The following is a 16697-nucleotide window of genomic DNA, read 5'->3' on the forward strand; positions in this document are numbered from 1 at the left end:
TGCATAAAAAGATGGAATTGCCCTCTTCATCATCTTTGGCCACAGAAACCCCCCCCCCCCCCATGGTAATCTATCGCCGGCTGGCAGAGAAGTGTCTACAGTTGGATGTCTCTGGGTTTGGAAGGATCAACTTCATTAGTCCTCGATGTGCGTTTAGGAGATGGAAACATGGGAAGGAATGCCGTTCACTGCTGTGATGTTTTTCAGAGAGATGAAAATATAATATGGTGTGTTGTCCTCTGGGTAAACGCAGCCAAAGGACATTGGCCAACGGCGTAATGTGTTTGTAGTTGCTTATTGCATAAGACTTTAGCTTATCGCTGCTCTATACTCTTATACTCTATGTATATATATATATATATAGTTTCCAAAGTCACAGGATAAGTTTGAAAGGCAGTCAAAGTTACATGAGGTTTTGTTCTTCAGTCGTCAGGTCACGGTTTCGACCCAAGCCTGCAAGCGTTTTACCATTTTGTTCTCTTCTTTTTGGACAGTTGCCCTATTGAATTGGGATTGAATCAAAAACGGAAGTGAAGGTCAGTGTGTGTCCACTCTTAACCATGGAATGATGCATAAAACGCTTTGTAGAAGTCAATATTGACCCGAATCTAATGAGCTCTTTCACCGTTTAACAGCAGGGGACTACAGCAAAGGATTTTGCTCTGAGAGCACACAGTCTTTGCATCCTTAGTTTCAGTACAGAGACATGGCATCATGTCCATTTTTTTTTTTAAGTCAGTTGCCCTTCATAACGTTCACAGTCTCTAAGGGCTACACAGACGCTCCAGGACTACTAGCTTAATCTACTGTTTTATGTGACGCAGGGTAGGATTTCAGATATACTCATACACACACATATAACACACACACACACACACACACACACACACACACACACACACACACACACACACACACACACACACACACACACACACGTATGAACAGGCCCCCTGGCTCAACGCAGCACGTCGGTACAGGCCAAAGAAAAACACCACTGATGTACTGATGGCTCACTGGCGGCCAGGCGGCTTGGCAGAAACACGAAGGGTTAATTAACTCCATCACACGTGCGCACAGAAGAAAAAAAGGAAAGCTATTCACATGCTCACAAGCACACATGTATCATTTTTGTCACTGTTTGCATCCCTTTCATTTTAACAGTGGTACAACCCGCTTGGATTGTAATAGGATCTGACAGCATGGGGGCTCTCCACACAGCCAGCGATTGGAAGTGCATGAGTGAAAACAGATGCAATCTGAATGGCCTCGTAACAAACTCTGTGGTTGTATGTGTGGGAGTGTGTTAAAGTTCCCGTGAAAGAGGGGATGACACGCAGCAGAACATTTTATTGAATTCCTGTATAGCACTCATTCCCGAAATTAAATATGATTATAATGATGATTATTAGAAGAAGAAGAAGAAGAAGAAGAAGAAGAAGAAGAAGAAGAAGAAGAAGAAGAAGAAGAAGAAGAAGAAGAAGAAGAAGAAGAAGAAGAAGAAGAAGAAGAAGAAGAAGAAGAAGAAGAAGAAGAAGAAGAAGAAGAAGAAGAAGAAGAAGAAGAAGAAGAAGAAGAAGAAGAAGAAGAAGAAGAAGAAGAAGAAGAAGAAGAAGAAGAAGAAGAAGAAGAAGAAGAAGAAGAAGAAGAAGAAGAAGAAGAAGAAGAAGAAGAAGAAGAAGAAGAAGAAGAAGAAGAAGAAGAAGCATCACATCCCATTGATGGATAGGTGGGAAGAGATAAATGAAATGTTGAGGCAAAACACTTCAAATCAGCTGGGTGCTGCAGCATCGGTTAACAGGGACAGCAGAGGAGTCCTTACCTTACCCCTTACCTAGCCATCTGCCATGCCTTATTATCACACCCATTACCATAGTACTCTATCAGGAAGTCTGTTCAGACACAGACATGTTTTAAGTGGGTGTGTGTGCATATGTGTGCGTGTGTGTGCGTGTCTCTGTACCTGCATCTGATTTGACGCGGACAGTATGTGTGTGCATCCGTGCATACGCGTGTCCATCTCTACCTTTTACAATAGCTCAGTAGTGGTGTAAGCCTTTGTCTTCCGTCTAAACGCTAGGGGACAACCCAGGGCACACATCTCTCAATGCAGGCCCAGGATGCATCTCTCCTCCACGCCTGATGTCTGACGGGCTACCCGGGCAGGAGGGGCGATCAATCGGTGCGGCAGCCTGGTGATGTCACCTCTTTGTCCCGCCACACTCCACAGCGATCCTCTTCATCTTATTAGGACTTTATGGTGATCTTCTTCTTCTCATCATATTATGACCCTTTGTTCAGGTTTTTTTTATGTAACTCAGCCAAACGTTCTCAGTCACATCACAGCAAACAAGGGAATCATTCTATGTGCATATACCTATTACCTGCTCCAGCGGAAGGCTTCTTTAGCAGATTAAACGTAATTTTCTCTCTCTCCTGCACTCCTGCACTCAGTCAGTCAGTCAGTCAGTCAGTCAGTCAGTCAGTCAGTCAGTCAGTCAGTCAGTCAGTCAGTCAGTCAGTCAGTCAGTCAGTCAGTCTGTCTGTCTGTCTGTCTGTCTGTCTGTCTGTCTGTCTGTCTGTCTGTCTGTCTGTCTGTCTGTCTGTCTGTCTGTCTGTCTGTCTTCCAGTGGCTCTGTTATCCTACCTTTAATATTCTCATTGAAGGGGAGCCACAACCTCCATTTGCACAGGCTAATGGGCAGCCACCTCAACGGGAACACAACAGCCATGGCAGCCCTCTCCCATGTGGTTTATCACTCCCCCTCACACTCCCACCACTCTCCCGTCTCACTTCCACGCTTTTGTTATTCTTTGCAACAAAGAGTTTTTATTCTCTCTCTCTCTCTTACTCTCTATCTCTCTCTTACTCTCTCTCTCATTCTCTCTCATTCTCTCTCTCTCTCTCTCTCTCTCTCTCTCTCTCTCTCTCTCTCTCTCTCTCTCTCTCTCTCTCTCTCTCTCTCTCTCTCTCTCTCTCTCTCTCTCTTCTAAATTTCTCTCTGGTATTACAACACAAGCCTTTTCTCATTACTCTCATCATTCTGGCCAATTGCCTTGTCTTTCTGGATCATTGGGCAATGCTCATTGGCCGCACCTGCAACCCTGGGCTTTCACCGGTCGTCTTCCGCTCCCAGGGCTCCTCTAAAGCATCGGTGGAAACCAACAAATGGATTTGGAATGAAAGCGAACAACACTCCGTGATGCCAATGATGACTGGCTGTGTGGGGGTGTGTGCCTAAAGCAAAAATACCTTCTTTTTTTTGATCTGCCAAAATGAACAAAAAATGGCCTCTACACAAATAAAGGATAGAATGGTTGAGATTTGATTCCTTTTGCAAAGAATTATTTTTGAATTAAAATGAACGACATCTGTAGCGCAGTGGGTGTTCGACCATTATCACGTCGGTAAATCGATGTCAGTGAAATTGGTTATAAAAGAGATATCACATGAAATGAATGCTATGAGACTTAATTCCATTTCAAAATGAATAAATTTCAACATACTCAGGTTTTAGTGTTTTAAGGTAATTTAAACTAATATTTGTTGCATAGCATGATTGTCCTTAAAATGTCTGTTATTTGGCCTCAAAACCTAAAAGTCACAGATTGAACTAGAAAATGTTCTCAGTGGAGCACAGACCTCTGCCAAGGAAAAAGCTTGATAGATTGGGGCTAGCTTGGAGGGAGCCAATACCTCAGCCCAATGGTACCCAAGAAAGCCCGGTTTTGAGATTAAAAAAACCCATGAACCCCTTGGCAAAATAGGCAGGATACACTTTTGATGGTGTTATAAAAATCAATCCGAGCTTATGCCCCCTCTTACTTGGCCAATAACCAACATATCCACCAAATTTGGTCTAAATCCGTGCTCAACTTTTTGAGATATCCCGCTCACAGACAAATGCCACTACCATGCCCCCATTTTGGCTGATTTGCAAGAAAGTTAATAAATTCTTATTTGGCCAATAACCAACCTACCCACCAAATTTGGTTGACATCTGTGCTCAACCCTTTGAGAAATCCTGCTCACAGAAAACATAACCTCAATGCCAAAGGTAATCTTTGGATGCATTTATGTATTTCTTAGTTATGTTAAGTTATGATCAAACTTATGATCAAATATTGTTTTACTGGCTTGCTGAACCTATGAATTTATGTTCTCAAATTTGCCTAGATCTGTTTATTCTATATTTCTGCCTGTGTGTATGCATGCAGTCGCTTCTGTTACGTAAGCTACATAAATAGTCACAAGTTGTTCTCCTCATGCACTTCATCAAAACATCTGCGCTCTGAATTAATCATCGACACCGAGAGACATACCGGTGCTTGTGAGACTGAAAGAGCAAGCCGGGCTAAAAATGTATGAAATATATATCTGTAAAGATATAGGGAGAAAACTGAAATAGAGAGGAAGAAAACAAGTTAAAAGACCCCAGCAGAGGGAAGATAAAAAGTGGGATTCAGTTAATGGACATGGGAAAGTTTCCAAAAAAGAGAGAGTAAAGAAGGTGATGTATCTTCCTATGCTTTTTGGTTGAAAAAAAAAAAAAGCATAGGAAAAGCTAGCTGGGGAAGAACTAAAGGGAGACATGCGGTGCACCAGCAGATGAATGCCTTCTGCTCTTATATTATGCCCTGTAACGATGGACATCTCTTAGCAGAAGCCATTTCCCATTTCAGTGCCAGTCAATTTGGTAAAAAAATAAAAAAAAAAATTGAGATAGGACTAACACACAGAGCTAAAAGTTGGATTGTGGGGCAACTTTGAATTGAAGCAAATTATAGTCATTTATTTAACTCATAACATTGAAGTCATGTTGGGTTTCTAGCCATTGGCGCTCTATTTGTCGAGCGCATTGGTAAAAACAGTTGGCTGTAATCACACATCTGAAATCACAATCACAGACAATGTTAGCATCAATAAAGCAGCTATGAAACGCTGCTGCTGAGGCTAATTTGAAGGGCAAACAAGATCAGAGATGTGGTTTTAGGAAGATTAAAGTTCCAGGCTCATTATTGTCTGTATTTATTACAAGAAGCTATTTATTCATGTATTGCTTTGCATGTTTTGTTTGGACATTTGTTTAGTCATTTCTACATCATCGATTTAAGCAGGTCTTGGGTCGCTAATGTAAATTAGCAATTATTGTGTGTTCTTTGTGGATGATCACCACACGTAGTAGACAGCTATCATGGGATTGCTGATAGGTTTCTGTTGTTCCATTAACTGGTCAGGTTCATTTGAATCTCTAGTATAGGGACATTTAGACGTGGCGCACAAATTGTCTGTCAATGTTAGAAGCGACGCTAGAGTCACCACTGCTGGGATGAGTGGGAGGAGATACCAGATCCACACACAGGATCTTAAAGTGTAAAATAACAACAACTTATCAGAGGGGGATGTATCCACTAGACACCTGCATAATATATTGTCGGGAAATGTCAAAGAGTCTATTTCATATACTTAATAAACAATTTTGGTTAGTTAATGAACTCTGCCTTGGAAAGACACTCATCTAATGCCAACACAGCACACATCACACTAACCGACTCCATTACAACAACCAACAAGTCCCGATTTTTTAAGTCGGACACCTCGGCAATCTCTCGTGATCAAAATCGGCTGTCACCAGGGATCCCCCCCACAAAAAACAAAAAACAATCCTAACATAGCCCACCCCACACCGCAGGATAATCTGGCAAAAATCATCAGTGCCATCAACAAATCTGGGATTTGGCGGAAGGGGTACAACGGGCACAACATCGGGCTAATTATCCTGTAGTGAGTACACAGCATTAGATACAAAGCCCTGTGAGTTCCTATTGTGTGGTTTCATGTCAACTTGGAAAACCCTTTGAAAATTAGATGACCAGGGTTGGAATTCAAATAAAAAAGGGAATGTAGTCCATCAGCCAAAGACGGTTGTCAAATAGAGATATGGCCCTCCCGTCAACACATATATATCGACATGATCCAATCAGTATGATTGCTTGAAAATAATTAATGTATTCATGAAAGTCATGTCGTTCGCCTGTTTTCTTGAAAGCCTGAATGTTGCGTTGCTTAAAAGTCTCCTGCCGCAAGGAATTATTGGACGGCATGATCTCATTTCCTTTGGAAAGTGTACCCCATACAAAGGGAGACGTTGACAAGAAAAGAACAGCATTCAAACACCTTTCCTCAGCATTAAGATAATTCTTACAGACACATAAACCAACGTCAGGGGTCATTTTGGATCCTTCCTAGGGCAAAAAAGACTGTCTGAGCATAGACTCCTGTCCATGGACAATGCCTTGGCTACGACCCCCTTTGCAACAATGTGCTGTTTCTGTTGAAATCATATATTCACTACGGCTGTGAGTGAAGTAAAGCACCTTGCAACGTGTCAACGATTCATGTGAATGTTTCTTTAAACACGACTTTCCATCTGTCAAACTAATCTCTCTGAAAAGCATTTTAATTAACCAGCTTGAGACTTTGTTTGATAAGTATGAGACTAGAACGGCATAATAATGTATTCCTACGCTGGTCAGAGTGTTCTGGGGCTACTGTTATGATTCAATGGCATCAAGAGTGCGAGGCATTTTAAATTCATGGAAAAAGCTGTTCTTCGGTGATGCCTGAGTAGCACTCTTTGCAATTTAAACACTGTCAAGTGCCTCGGTTTCAGTGATGCTTTTGTTATTCATTCTCTCTGTCTCTCCCGTTTTCTCCTCTTTCCCTCTTCGCTTTCCTCTACTTATTCCTCCCTCACACGAACGAATTACCTGAGAAAAAACATTGAAATAGGCCCCCCTTCATATAAATCATTTGTTTATTGTCTTCAATCCCTGTATTGTCTTTCCATCCGTTTTTTTGTGTTAACGTTCCGAGTGGAGCAGAAATGACAGGGTATTTATTACCTCCTATATGTTTCATAATCAATGAAGCCAACATAACTCAACTAAAGTCCCCCTCTAAAAAGGGGGGACTTTTTACACAAGACTAAGGCCCGGAGGCATGACGAGCTGTCAGTCAGAGCCCAGCATGGTGTCCTGTAGATATGGTTGAGGGGAGTGGCATGTCCCTGGATGTCTCCCGTCAACTCAATCACCATTCCATGACAGAGGGAAGGGCTGTTGCTCAACGGGAATCGACTGTAGTATGGAATGACGCTGATCCTGTCTCGCTCAGCTTCTAGGGTATTGCTTCAACACAGCAAGAGTTAGGGGTTGGATTCCAACTAGGGCCATCCATATATTCAGGGGATTTTGTTACTTGAAGCTGATTTGCTGTGGTCGGTTTAAAAGTTGTAAAAGTAGAGCAGAAACAAGCAGAATACAGCAGAATAGAGCAAGATCAACAACCGAAAATGTGCACCTTTATCTCTCACCCCTCCCTCCCTACGTTTCTCCATCATGTTGCATTCCCGCACCTTTGATTGACAGGCCAGATGGATTCCCCTAACAAATCTTGGAATTGATTGGTCAGAAATGAGACTGGAGCAGTCAGTGTCAGGCTCATTCTACAGAGGCAGGTGCAGTCGACTCGAGACCGATATTCTCACAGTGCATTTCTCCCACTTATTCACTAAAATAAGAGCTCTTAAATCGTACCTAGAACATCTATAATGGCATTAGTACAACAGTTTGATTGAATTAGATTCACATTTTTTTCTTGACAGGCATAGCATAGAATATTTTTGTCGTACGCCTACCACCACTGCGTTTTATACTCGAAATAGAACGATTTAATACAACAAATATATAATAAACACTATTCAGTGAATAAAGCATTCCTCATTTTTCTTTGTCTTGCTGTGTATATCATATGTAGTATCCCATTGTATTGGCATTGTAATGTTATCATTAATATTTTGTGTTAATTTGTGTTTGCTAAATAAACAAATCGGGAACATAAGCAGCATCCAGGGCCGTTGCACCAAATCCTGGGCCCCTATACAAGAGGTACTGATGGGCCCCCCCCACCCCCCCCGAATTCCCCCTACCAGCCCCCTGCGCTGAATTGACGTGCGACTCCTAACACTATGGGCTGGTGGATAATTCTTTTTTTTTTTTTTTTTTTTTTTTATTGCCATGGGCCCCCCCTCTGCCTTGGGCCCCCCCACGACTGCCTCACTTTCCCCCGCAGTCCGTCGGCCCTGGCAGCATCACTGGCTTACCATGGCTGCGGTGCAGTAATAATCGTGTATAAAGGGGGCGCTGGCACTCCGAGCCACTGCATGTGTATTCATCAGTTTATTACCGTTTGCATATAAGATGTTCTGCAAAAGATCTTGATGACAATTGTGTTGGAAACTTAAAAGTCAAAAGTTGTCAAAGAAGACAATATACAGATTTCTTTTCCTCACCGTGGTGTTTTGTGTTCAACTTTCCTTGCCCCTCCATGACACACACCCGGTTGGGAGAACTACCATCATTGTAATGTTCCCAATCAAACATACCTTCCGCCGTATGGACTTTGAAATGCTGCACGCCGACTGAGCATACCGGATCCCTCTTGGCATACGAATCATTCTCCACTCTGATTGTCTTCTGTTTCACTAACTTTCTCATTAAAATCCCGGTACACAGCACTATCTAATATCTATCCGCCAGAAATTGAGTTCGCTGTCACATTAGAGAATGAAAAACTGAAATAAGAAATTGCACTGACAGGAAGGAGTGGAACCGTATTTTCTGATATGCCCTAGGGCAAGTTGAGCATTTTATTGAGCTGTCAAAAGCCTAAAATACCCTGGCACCTCAATATCTGTCAATACTAACTGGAAAGAAATAATTCAAGTAGTGGTGGACAGAAGTGTAATTGAATTCACAATATTGCCATGTCTTTTCTACTTTAATAATGATTTTCCTGAATCCTAAATTATATAACATCAATCATCAATCTCAGGACCTTAATCTCTGTCTCTGCTACCAATTATTGATCCCAGACGGCTTAGATTGGTAAAGCTTCCATTATTGATTAAGCACAGTCACATCACTGAGGCTTTAACCATTGATCCACTAAGGATCAGACTAGATAATGACAAGAAACCATTTCCTAATTGGTGGAGCTACGTGAGGACATACTAATGGCGCTCAAATTGCTAATCAAGCCACGTTGAAGTTGATATGGGTTTCACAGTTGCGTAAAGAAAACGAATATTGTGATATCTAATTGATTGACCATTTCATGCTATTACGTAAACTCTAAAATAGGCGGTGGTTAGCCTCTTGATGAAATTCATTTATTTGATTTTAAAACGCAGATATTTTGCATCTAATAACTAGTAGCACCAGTTGCTATATGTTAGCCTTGAGCTTAAAGAAGGATGAAGATAGTCAGAGCTAAATAATTCAGGCCTCCATGCTGCAATGGAGGGCCAAAACATCTGATTCTCACGGTATCAGTGTCAGGTGGAGATCTAGAGGGATGAGAAAATACTAAATGGTGTGTCACGGAGATAGGGAGAAACTTGGATATCTTCAGGAAGGTGTGAACGAGAGCGGTCGTACGATGAAAGCTTCCCACTGAGAAAAGAACAGAAGTCGAGCATAAAACTCAAAGCTCAAAGCTCATTCTCTCTTCCTGAAGACGTTATAATTCAAACAGTTATTGGGTGAGAATTAAATTAACCACACAACGGGCTAAAAAATAACAACACCAACTAGGTCAGGATGGGTGTGTGTTGCTGCTCACAGTTCAATAAAAAAACATCCTTGTTGATGTTTTTGAATCCATTTTCCTCTTTCTTCAGGCAACAGTAAAACGTGCCTCTCTGGTGTGGGCCAGTGGAGCGGTTTACCTCGACTACGAACACAATCAAATGCATGGCGTGTTGTGGGCTCGCAAGCTTGAATAGGGGGGGAGGGGGTGGGGGGGGGGGTCTACGACGAGACACATTTATCTTGCGTGACGTGAAGTGCGGCTTTTACGACACTCATGTGTGTAGAGATGTCGTTCCCTCTTAAATGGCTCCGGAAAGGCGAATGAGAAAGATGCGATTCGCATTTCAATTTGGTATTCTCACAACCCATCACGTCCCGCACCCTGAGTTCCCCCGCTCCTCCGACGGTATAATGAGCCTTGTCAGCCACCGTAGACGCCAGTGGTATTTAGACACGGAGACGCCCCGGGAGGAGCTCGCCGTCGAGCCCCCGGACCGCCGCCTCCGACAGCCCCGCCGTGATGGGCGCCGACACCGCCGCGGGGACCGTAATCCCCATTGATTACAAAGCTGAGATCAAAGGCTTCCACCGCTGTCACTCGCACCTCCCGTCTGCTCCCTTGTCTCGTCCTCCCTCACCCTTATTAATATCAGTGTCTTTCACTCACTCTCGCTGTCTCTCTGTCTCTCTCTCTTCCTCTCTTGCCCTTTCACTATCGGTCTTCCCTCGCTCTGTCTATCTCTCTTCCTCTCTCTCGAGCCTTTCACTATCCCTGTCTTCCGCTCGCGCTCCCTGTCTCTCTCTCTCTCTTCCTCTCACTCTCACCCTTTCATTATCACTGTCTTCCCCTTGCTGTCTCTCTCTCTCTGTCTCTCCCTCTTCCTCTCTCACCCTTTCAAGATCAGCATCTTCTCTCTGTCTCTCCCTCTTCCTCTCTCCCCCTTTCACTAGCCCTTTGTTTTTCCCCCTCTTGTCCTTCCTCCCCTCTCTCCCCCTCTCCCCCCCCCCCCCCCGCTCCCCCCCGCTCCCCCCCGCTCCCTCAGCAGCGATCGACTGCCCTCTAATCGACAGTATTTCATTAAGACGTCTGGAGCTCTAACAATCCCCATGACACTTCCCTCTAAAGCACAATCGTTCGGATCCTAAAACCTTCCCCCTCCACGAAGGACTGGAGTGATCTGTATGGGGGAGGGAGGGGGATGGGGGAGGGAGGGGGATGGGGGAGGTAGGAGGGGAGAGGAACGGTCCCGATGCCGCCGCAGAGTATTGGAAAGTGTCCCCGCGTCTCCGCGGTCCGGCCATATCTTTCGAGAAACTCCCATCTGGCGACATTAGTATTGCTAACGCGCCGCCGCGACGACGCACCTTTCTGAGCTAAGCCTTCTTTTGCGAGATACACAATGAAGTGAAGAAGTGTGGGGGATGAGAGAATTGAATTTCCACCGGATGATTCAATCATCGCCCGATAACGGGTCACGTCCAATCCCTTCGCATAGTTATTGAAAGGGGAAAAAAAGATGGGGATGATTTTCCAAGACGAGCTCCGGTGTTGGTGCTGATGCCTAGGGTAGCGCTCACACATTGTCCTCGCTGTCTGTTGAATCGCCTTTTAAAACCTCAAAGGCATACGGATTTTGAGCAAAGTGATGGACACGTGGAGAACTATTTGGCAAAGTTAACTTTGAAGTGATGACTCATTTGGGTATAACGGTTCATTGGATTGTATGTTTAGATATGGATCGTATATACAATCTCAATCTCGGTTTGTGTACACAAACACTTTCTAAGACTAAGTGGTGGTTGCACAGCCGGATACACGGTACAATGGGCGGATGTGAATAGCGGCAGGCCCGTCTGTGTGTAAACATGAGTGTGTGTGTGTGTGTGTGTGTGTGTGTGTGTGTGTGTGTGTGTGTGTGTGTGTGTGTGTGTGTGTGTGTGTGTGTGTGTGTGTGTGTGTGTGTGTGTGTGTGTGTGTGTGTGTGTGTGTGTGTGTGTGTGTGTGTGTGCAAGACAAGACCTTTAGTGGAAGAAAGTTCTCAGTCAATAACCGCCGTTCTCCACCTATACAAAGAAAGAGGAGGGGAGAATGAACAATAGTTAGGTTTGTATTGTTGTTTACACAAACACACACACACACTCACACACACACACGTACACACACACACACACACACACACACACACACACACACACACACACACACACACACAAGGACACTCGTTTTACCAGAGAGCAGAGGAAAATAAACAAATACATTTGATGTAGCAGTGCAACATAGGGACATTTACAGCAAACATACACACAGACACACACACACAACAACAGATACACACAGACACACACACACAACAACAGATACACACTCACACACAGGGACAGCCCCGCTAGCAGCCACTATAAATTGCCTTAAATGAATTCAGGTCTTTTTAGACCTAAAGGCTATAATATAAAAGGTACCAGAGCTACACGCAAGCACACAATCCCTCTCTATTTCTCTCTCTCTCTCTCTCTCTCTCTCTCTCTCTCTCTCTCTCTCTCTCTCTCTCTCTCTCTCTCTCTCTCTCTCTCTCTCTCTCTCATAAACACACACACAACATAAGCAAACATTAATGTACACACACACACACACTTACACTCACAGACAAACACACACACACACACACACACACACACACACACACACACACACACACACACACACACACACACACACACACACACACACACACACTGACAGACACACATACACAAGCGTATTCATGAAAGCAAATCATCTATTCCCCGGCAGGATTTCAGTGTTAACCCTCTGAGAGATAGAATGACAGCCTTTCGGGGCTGTGTTGAGGGATTGCAAATTCCCTGCAAATTGAATCCTTTCCACATTGGTTTTATTACAGCAAAAAGGGTGTGTGGTCCCAAACAAATGGAAAACGTTCACCAGTCAAACACCCCTTGGCGTGATGGCGATATCTTCCTATCCTATGTAAGAAATCTAAATGCATAAAAGATCGCAGTAATTATGTAAAAAAAATAACACCTCATTCCTGAACAACAAACATTATAATAAGTGTTACGTTTTTCTTTAAATCCCTATTCAAAGCAATCCCACTGGTTTGGGAAGTAACGATTACCCTGGAGAAATCGTTCCAGGAGACGGCAGCGTTGAGAAATCATCCGCTGTGAAATACAGAGCCATCCTGACAGGACGCAATGACGGGTATTGAAGCTCCAAATCAAATCCCAGTCACCTCGCGTACGCTGTGTGTCAGGGGCGGGCACGGGCTAAACGCCCGCCACGCTCCGACAGAACAACATGCAGACCAGGGGACGGCAGGTCGAATTGACGAATGGAGAAAAACGCTCCTGAACTCTGACCCTCTCCATGAATGGAGCAAAGATGACGTCACGTATATGTATCTATCGGAGGAAGATTCAACTGGGAACAGGGGTGTATCAGCATGAAAGGATCTGTCTGCCTCTCAGAAACCCATAAAAACAACATCTACAACTGTAATAGCAAGAGACAAAACGTGGCTGCCGACGTCTCATTTTCTTTTCATGGATAAGCACACACACACACACAGACACACACACATACACATACACGAACACACACAAAAACAAACACACACACACACACATGAAGGACATATACACACACGCACACAAAGAAATGCACCAAGGGGATGATTAAATATAAATTCAATTTTGCTACGGCTGTCACAGTATTATATGTGTACTTATCAAAGTTTAACGGTGTAGTCATACTACAGTATTTATACTGTGACAGAGCAGATATCTATCCCATGCATAGCTGCCTAACCCATAACTGTGATAACAAAATAAAGTACTTTATTTGATTTGGGCAACAACACAATAAAAACAATAAAAGGCGCTTTGCCAAAGATGAAAAGGAGGGAGATTGTGCTAGAAGATCAACATAATGTAAAATGGTCTGCTATGAGTGTGAACATTAAGTTTAAAATGTGGTTTTAAGCAGTAGTGAAAAATGAAGATAATTCAAACAAGGACACTCTCAGACTTGATAAAAGATTGAATGTTATTAATGCATATTTGCCAATTTCAATGGGCACACAGAAAGAGAGAGGCATGAGGAAGTAAAATACAGGTGAAAATAACACTGACCTGATAGAAAGAAAGAAAAGTGTGATATAAAAATAATGGATATGTTGTGAGGGAGAAAAAGAGAACAAATGTAGAGCAAGAAACATATCTGCGATACAATTGACGAGTAGGAAATTAAAACTAATCCAAGAAAGGAGTGAGCGGAAAGGAACAAAAACTGACCTATAGAAGAAAGAAAAAGAAAGAAAAATGGAAAAAAAGTGGTCAACAGTGCAAAAGAATGACAGAACACTGAGGAAGGAAAACGTCCAGCTAACTCGCACCTTCAAACCGCAGACCGACACAGAGGTTGTAGTACTGAGTCCAAAGACAGGGAAACACATTCAAACACACAGAGGTATAAGACTGAGTCTCCCTGAACGGGCGAGTAAGGGTGCCTCTGTCAGTGTAATTTTAAATTAGTGAAGGAATCCATTACCACGATGTTGATGCAGCGGAGAATTCCTCACGCTAACCATTCATCATCTGCTGTCACACCAAACGCTCTGCGCCACTTTCATAGCCATGAAAAACGAGCCCCTACTAGTGTTTCTACGACTAGCCAAGCGTGGAGCTGTTCTTCTGCCTTGCCGACAACAACAACAGCCTTCCTATTGGAGAACCATCTCAAGAGATAACAAGTTCCTTTATCCCAAAGAGACCCTTAAGAACATTGAAGAATTCTTATTAAATGGAAAATAGCTGATTATAATCATGCGATAAATACAATCCCGTCGATGCTTTGCCTTTATTTTTACATTGTTTGAATGTTTTGTGTTTGTAAAGTTTAACAGGTTTTCTTGTTTGCCTTTAACAGAGTAAAAAAATAATCAAGTTCATTCCTAATTATGGAAAGAGGGGCTTATCGGCAAAAACTGTTTCTTCAATAATGAAAACCCTTCATGCCATGAAATTCCAAAAAAAATCCATGCATATACATGATAAATAGGGTGTTTAAATTTAAACATAAATAAATAAATAAATGAAATTAATTGGAGACCGCCTCATTTGAAAGTACGACGGGGTGAAATATAATATAATATGTTCGTCCTTCTCCCCATATAATTAAAGTTAGTCAACCTGCCAACCTCATTATTCATCGTTCAATTCATATTAGCCAAGCTGGCTTTCAAATATCACCATTCAATTTGGAAACAACTCTATCATGCCAACGAAACCATTATAGCTGCAGTGACTGTCACAGTTAATGCCTTGACTTAATTTACGCTAGCCTAGGGATGGCTCAAAATTAAGAGGATGACTTGTTTAAATTTGACAGAGCAGGAAATGGCCTCGATGTCAACTCCAAACGTTTAGATCTATTACCTCTGCACCAATCAAACGTGTCTGCCCCACATTCTGTCATAATCAGTTGTATTTTCTTTTGCTGACTCGTTTTTGGTTTAAGGAGCCTATTCAAACGATGGCCAGTCGACCAGTCTCCTTGGTGACTCAGGGTCAGAATCAAACTCTCTAGCGACAAACAACAACCTGTATCACGTTTTCCCTGCTTAAAATCTGGGGGAAATCATTTACTTCACTGTAGTTATTCTACAGTGGTTCAACCACAATAGAACACTACTGTCGACCAATTGTGGCATTGACTGACTTAACTCCAAAGAAAGGTCCACACTTTTTGGATGTAAATTGGAATGGAAAATTTACATATTATATAACTTATCAATGATTTCTGCCACGCCAGCTAGGCCCACTTGCCGATGATGTGGTTGACAATTAAAAAAACAATTAAATTGTCAAATGCGAATTAAAGTAAAACAGCAATTCTGTCCAAAGATTTGCGTCACCCTTGGGAACCAATACATAGACATAACTTTGTGCACACTTTTCCAACCGACATATGGGCTTTATGAAGCTATTAAGTGCTCGAAATACCCTTTGTCAATCTACCAAAATGACAGGGATGTGCCGCATCCATACTGATCCGACTTGACTGACTTTATTCCTTCGATAGTTTTTCATTTAACTTAGATATATCTTCTCCAAAGGACCCGTTCAGCACTGGTGAAGGTGATATCGATGTATCACCATTGAATATCTTCACCAGTCCCTCACTCCCACTTGGATTTGACCCCTTCATTGAGGCTAAAACAACAAATCTCTCCTACCCGACGCTCGGTTACTCTGCACCCTGGAGTTGTGTATTTGTGTGAGGAGAATATTAAATAATATTAAAGTACTCCTTTAATTAAAGGAGTATTTCTATCCTTTTAACTAACCTAATCCACAGGTTATGTTACCTTAGGCCTAGAACGGATGCAAATTGAAAATTACCGGCACCGCATCAATACAATCCAACAAATCTCCTATCTATATTTACAAAAATGCATCAAGAAAGTTATATTGTTTTGGTGCAAAGAGAAAACCCTAGATTTTCTTTCTTCTGAAACTGTGTTGTTATTTAGGTTTCCCCAGATGCCAAGCCCCTGCTTAGCAGAAAGGAAAATCCTTCGCCTTCAGATAACTTTGAGTGAGTGGTAGAGTAGGATCAACCACTAAAGCCCACAGGCTCCAAAGTTCAGAGAGCTGCTGTGCATGTAAAAAAACTCTCAGATAAGGAAATCCTCCAATAAAACACCATTAGAGGATGCAACGGCATTGTGCTCCGCACGTGCATGGCGAGCAATGGGCTATTTGGGGTTTCATTCAACATGAGGTTCATTGTCAGTTTGAGTCCAATGGTATCCTTCGCCTAGTTAGAAAATGTCGGCCGCACTTTTCATTTTCAGAGACATGCCGATAACAAAGTGATTAACTTTAATTAATATCGTAATTTTAATTTGGTGCTTGGTAATCATTGTGTAATAAGTGGGGTAATACAGTGACAAGATAGCGTGATGCAATTAAAAATCGCATTTTCCAGTTGATACTCACCGATTGATTTAGAGTGAGGGATA

The 16697-nt window shown here is 42.6% G+C and overlaps 1 protein-coding gene across 1 annotated transcript in view; it reads right to left on the reverse strand.

The window, feature by feature from the left end:
• The window catches only part of tnr (tenascin R (restrictin, janusin)), a 33734-nt gene extending 20767 nt beyond the window's left edge, over positions 1 to 12967 (reverse strand). Inside the window, exons 1-2 of the mRNA XM_056596211.1 lie at positions 12906 to 12967; positions 11675 to 11718 (exon numbers count right to left, since the gene is read on the reverse strand). The gene's annotated coding sequence lies outside the window, so the exon portion shown is untranslated. The remainder of the gene's footprint in view (positions 1 to 11674; positions 11719 to 12905) is intronic.
• Positions 12968 to 16697: the final 3730 nt, after the last annotated feature.

Source organism: Gadus chalcogrammus, chromosome 8 (assembly GCF_026213295.1).
Source record: "Gadus chalcogrammus isolate NIFS_2021 chromosome 8, NIFS_Gcha_1.0, whole genome shotgun sequence".
Taxonomy (NCBI): Eukaryota; Metazoa; Chordata; class Actinopteri; order Gadiformes; family Gadidae; genus Gadus; species Gadus chalcogrammus.